This window comes from Teleopsis dalmanni, chromosome 1 (assembly GCF_002237135.1).
Source record: "Teleopsis dalmanni isolate 2A chromosome 1, ASM223713v2, whole genome shotgun sequence".
Taxonomy (NCBI): Eukaryota; Metazoa; Arthropoda; class Insecta; order Diptera; family Diopsidae; genus Teleopsis; species Teleopsis dalmanni.
In genome coordinates, this window is record NC_051846.1 from 60,428,631 (window position 1) to 60,435,128 (window position 6,498).

Consider the following 6,498-nt stretch of genomic DNA (forward strand, 5'->3'; position numbering starts at 1 on the left):
TATGCTATTGTTCTATAAAATATGGGTTACACCCATATTTAGTAGCAATAGTGTAGTATATAATAATTTTTTTTCTCACAACGAATGGTGGCTACAAAAAAGTACTTTTAAAGATTCTATTGACAGTATACTACTTCCCATCAGTAGATATACTTCATTGTACCTACTCATAAACTTGTAACTCAACATAAAATATCTCATTACATTAAAGTTACTTTACACATCTTTGGCATAAAATTGTTCTTATGTTTGCTCATTCGAAAAGTGTAGGGTGTAGCAAAGTTACATAAAAAGTAACTTCTGTTTGTGTTCATAGGAAAATATAAACATGTACTGCTGTTGACTAATAATAAATGTTTCATCTTAGTTGCGAAAATAAAATTCATGCTTGTTTTATTTAAAAAATAAAAACGAAATAAAAACATCAATTTTTTGCTGCTCATTTGCTTTCTTCAACCATCGTATGTACTCGTCTATATGACCTCACCCATATGTACTCTCATATATGTACAGCACCGCGGGCTATAATAACTAAATTGGAACAATTTGGTAAAATGCTTAGAAAAATGTTACAATTTTAAAATTGTAGAAATTTTATTTTCGTACTCGGAAAGCACCAGTAAAAAATTGTATAAACAGAAAAGAAATGAATTTCAAATAATAGACAAATTCAAAAATCTATGTAGTAACTAATATTTGTGTTTACTTCAAACTCATAAACTTTTTGCATATTTTTACCAGCCGGAAATAGAAAACACTTCCTTAAAACTGGTAGTTTTGTTGTAGTAGAATCCTGTTAAAACCGGCTTACATTATTCAGATATGTTTAATAGCATTTCAATTAGTAATTCAACGCAGTAGGATTCTCCTAGCAATTAACTCATTCACTCATATTTTCAGTTTCCTAATTTAACTTTATAAAAAAAACATTTCTGTATAAATTTGGAAGTAAATTTTAAAGGGTAAACATATTTTAGATATATTAAAATATGTGTGTATATATGTATAATATGTATAGTCCTAACAGTGTTGTAGAGTATAAAAAACACATCAAAAATATGAAAATTGCTTTTGTGAGCAACTTTTTTTGTTTTCAAATTTTTTAGGGCTGAAATGCAATCGACTTTTTAACTTCCACACTTAACGATGCTGTTCCTGCCTAACCCTGTTCACATCCGTTTCTGCTACTTTTTATGACATCTTCATTGATATGCAAAACATTTGAAACAAGCTGTAAAATTTTTCATGTCTCCACGATGTATTTGTATCTGGCATTTCTTATTTTAACCCATACATTTATCATGTTTTCAAAAAAACATTCATATTTCACCGAAATGGTGTTATCATTAATTTAAGCAGCAACTGGAAGTAGATGACAAATAGAACTTCAAATTCATATCCAAAAGCAAATGTGTGTGCATACGGATAGGATAGACTTTAGTTTTATTCCATCTACTCGTATATATAAGCTCTATGATATATTACATAGGTGTATCACTCATAGTGCATACAGTAGGTATCAGTGGAAGTTTATGAAGCAAGCAGTGAATTTCATTATTTTCAACAGCTGCATATGAGCTTCTTTTCTCTTCCTTTCTAAATAAACCCACAAACAATTGCGAATGACAATTCTGCGAAACTGAAATTTCTCATTTAGATTTTTAAGGATTTTATTTTGAGTTAGAGTGTGTGATTATTTAATAAAAAAAGTTGCTTTAATCCATTTTTATCACAAATTTCACAATTTCTCATTAACAAAGTTTTAGAATAATTATTTTTAATTAATACTGTTTATTCAAATAACAGATTAATTAAAACTTATATGTTCTGTGACAAAAAATCTTTTTCAGTAATAGAAAGGAAATTTTTATTCAAAAATTTATTTTTAGTATTTAAAAATTGAATTTTATTCAAAAATTAATTTTAATTCAAAAATTGATTTTTATTCAAAAATTGATTTTTATTCAAAAATTGATTTTCATTCAAATTCCAGAAATCTCTCCATACATTCCCTGATTTGATGCATCTATCTGGTAAAGGATCCTTATATATTATGTGATAAGAAATCTTATTCAGAAATAGTAAGAAAATATATTAATTATTTAAAATCAAATTAAAATTAAAATTAAAATTAAAAATTATTAATTATTTTTATTTACATACATTATTTTTTGCTGTTTTATTAATTATTGAATTTTTTCTTACAGTGGAGTTATTAAATTCAAATTATTACTTCTCAAAATTTGTTTTTCTCAAAGATGTCGTGAAACCTTACTTAAAAATTTTAACAAAAAATGTTAATTCGCCATTCAACTTTGATTTTGGATGGCGATTGAACGATCAGCGTTTTTTAGGTTAGAAACTATATCAGTAAATCGTGTTTTTAAAAATTCTTAACGTTTGCCTTCCATCATTAAGCTTAATTTTAACAATGGCCACATGAAGGTCTATGTAAATATTTTTATTCCTTATATACCAGCAGCGCTGTGCAAAACAAATTCCATCACCAAATCAATTTCAAATACAGGGTAATTGAAATTGAGAATTCATTTGCTAGAAAACAAGTGCAATTGTAATTGAAAAACCCCAATTCCTAAATACTAGTATTTGGAATTAGGAGTAGAGATTAGATATTGAATAGGATTTGAGAAACCCATTCACTAATTTCAAATAATTTGCAAAAGTTATTGAACAAAAAAGAAGTATCGGAACATCTTAGCAATTAGAAATTTATTGTTGCTCAGCAGTTCAGAAATCGTTTGAGTTTTTTCAATACCAATTCTACTTGTAAGATCGTAACTGAATTCCCAATTTAATTATATGGAGATTAATCCAAATTCAAAAGTAGTCGGTACTGCACAGCTCGGTTTACCAGGGAGCACTGCTGATGCTGCTTAATATTCTAATTTGAACGTCTTTTACGATTGTTTTGTTGAAAGCACTGTCATTACCAAATACTTGGAGCCCGTAATTTAATTTAGGTTTAATATTACTATTGTAAAGGAGAACTTTGTAACGGAAAAAGATATAAGATAGGTTTGGTAAGTCTCCGCAGCATTTTTCTTTTGATCAAATAAGAAAAGCAATACTTGCTGCAAATGTTCTTTTTCAGGCACAAACTTCGACATGGTCCTAGCTAGGTACGCTAGGTTTTGGTGGACTCAATTCGGGTGTGTTTGTAGTTTAATGTCAGAAGAATAAATTGATGTATGTGTTAAAATAATATACTGCGTGCTTTTCACTGGCGTCATCTCTTAGTTGAACTGTAAAAACTTATGCCTTATGGTTTACGCAACATGTTGCTTAGAACCATGTGGAATCCACATCACTTCCTATCAAGCAGTATACTATTTGGTCGTCAGGGTATGCACCCTATTTATCCCTATATGCGTTTTTGAATTTCTAAAATTATTTTAATATGGCCTGTCCGAGCCTACATATCGGTAATGCATACTCTCTGGTGCCGCTTGATGCGCCAGTGGACATTCGCAGACTTTGAAAATTGGAATTTTTCATGTTATAGTTTCAAAAAATGGAACTGTTCTGTTAGGTTTGAATATATGAATTATTATAGCTGTGGACTTTTGCCTGCTGTTCTATATCTTTTATGTTGAATGTGTTGAAACCTCTATCTTCGTTTTGATTTTATTCGTTATTTTGGTTTAAAAGTATGTCATGGATTAGTCGGCCTTTAATCAAATGAAAGCAGAAGGTGTTGCCCAATATCTGTTTCTTATGATTTCATTCTTAATCTACGTTCGCCAATTTAATATTCTAAATAATTAATTATGTTGATGCTGTTTCGAGCTAGTATATTTAAGCACTTATACTCTTTTTTAACTCGAGGTGTTTTCAAAACCCCACTTTACACCTTGACTAGATTATCACTTCATCAGACTAAGCAATAATTTACCTCAGATCTGCATACCTCCCCGAGGAGCCTGTAACCATTTTGAGATTTGATAACGCGGTGTTGGTAAGTCTGTCAGTTTTCGCAAATAATTTCAGGGTTCCATCCTTTATGTATTTTTTGATGGGATCAATCTTGATGTCCCTGAGGATGTCATTCGTCCTAATGTACCATGGAACTTTGAGAAGTCTTCTCAGAGCCTGGCTTTGTGCAATTTCTAGCTGGTAAATAGTAGTAAATTTTACATTTTCTAATCATTAATTAGAATAACCTGTAATTTTATTAAATGCTTCTTAGATTCTTATAAAACATTTCATTTATAATTCAATGTTTAAATGTTAGTGCTTTATATTTTTAATATTTTGTGGTTATTTAGATAGTTTTAAATTTTTTAATTATTTTGTTGGTTTAAATTAGAAATATTCCTTCGTCTAAAAATCTTTCAAAGTATTTTGTGATAACTGTCAAAACTTTTAGATTTATGAAAAAAAAAAATAAAACGATTTGAGGGTTTTAAGTGTTTTTATATTAAAATTTATTAAAATATTTATGTATTACATTTGAGCTTAGGTTAAAAATCATCAGAATTACAAATAATAAACAAAAAGATAACTTCATAATAGAAAAGCTTTCATGTCAATTTTTGTGATATTTTTAATAACTTCGATTGATTACATATACAATATCTATATAATACATATTGTGTATGCATTTAAAGAAGAAAAACATTGAATAATTCATTAAATAATTCAAATTAAATATTTTACAGAATATTGTTTTTTTTTCCACATGTCCTCTCCAATTACGTTAGGAGCAACTTTAGATCTGTACTCGTATAAAACGGATTAAAAATTGGTTTGACACTTGTTTTATAACAACAAAAAAGTAAATATTTTTTCAAAAGGATTTAATTTATTTTATTTTAATTTTGTCCTTTTTACATTTATTATTTTTAGTTTTTGTTCGCTGTTGATTTGTGTTAATCGAAAAGTTTTTTGCTGTTGATTTTGTGTGAGAATTCCGTGACAGTTTATTGATTGCAAACAAAGTTTTAGTGGCAAAAGTACCATCGTCCTTTGGTTCAAATTAAATTTATTATTTCAATAAAAACTTAAAAAAATCATTGTTCAATATAATTATTTATTCTCTTTCAACTAAAATGTCTAACATAGATAAAAACTAATAAAATTAAAAATTTGTGACCAAATACTTCTGTTAGTTTGCGTTCCATTAAAATGAGTTCAATAAAATAAAAAATTTAATATAATTTTTTATATATTATATCAGTATTAAATATTTTTTTAAAATATTTATGCTTAAAAAAAAAATAGGAGCTGATAATCATTTTTATGATATTCCTTTTTTGACAGTTAACATATACTTTTGTAAATTTTAGCTACTGAAGTTATGGCTTTAACTTAAATCTGTTTAACTTAAATCATTTATTATTTTTTAAAAAAGATATAAATCGTTGTTGTATACAGCAAATTTTTTTTATCAAATACGTGGATTTTATATTAGTATAGAAAACAGGGAACATGATCTACCAAAGTTTTGAATGGGACGACTCAATATAATCATTTAGTTCCGTGAATATTATTTTAGTTATTTCAATCTGATTCTTTTGGATAAGATTTGAAGTTCTAGAAGTTATTGAGCTTCATTGGCTAATAAAAAAAAATTGTTGTAAATGTTGATAATAATCAATGAATTTATAATAAAGATTCCATCAAAGAGTCTTGTCAGTTCTTCAACGTGTTCGGTTTTTGTTATATCCCTATCGTCTCCTAAGATCAAAATGGGTAGCTGTTGAAGCGTTTTAGATACTTCTCTATATCAAAAATATGTGCATTATTTTTATTCATTAATAATGTAATATATTCAGTAGTCCATTGGCGTATATTTCTTTAAACGGCTATAACCGATATACCCAACTAATAACCGATATAACCAACTTACTTTAAAACTACTAACCAGGGAATAGCCTACTGAGGGGATGTTTTAGTCCGTATACTACATATTAATGTTATTAGGGAGTGGGCACACCTTTCGACGACGTCGCACAGTGTAACGAGTGCGGACAAAAATCATAAAAAATGAAGGTTATTGGAATTGGAAAAGCGGTTTACATATTGATAGGTAATACTTCTACTAAGAAAAATCTGAAATATTTTTCAAAAATTTCTATGCATGGGACCACATCTTCTCATCAAAGTCACTCTAATTAGATCTTAATTTTTTTTTTGAAAAAACCTAAGTTTATAGCAATGCACTTTCAAGCCATATATTAGTTTTTTTTAGGTACAACTCTGCATAAAATGCATATATGAGTAAAATATATAATTTAGTAAGTCCGTTAACACTTTGATTTATTTTGTTTTGATTCCTATTTTCATTTTACCGTTATTCTAAAAAAGTAAATTCGCGCGCGTGATCAGTTCATAAAAGTTAAACTTTAAAAGTCTTTTTCTCAAAATTATATCAATTTATATTTCTAATTTTTTGACAAATTACTTATTCAAGTATGTACTTAAAGAATATCTAAAAATTATTTGCATCTAGCTGCAACTTTTAATGAAATGTGATTT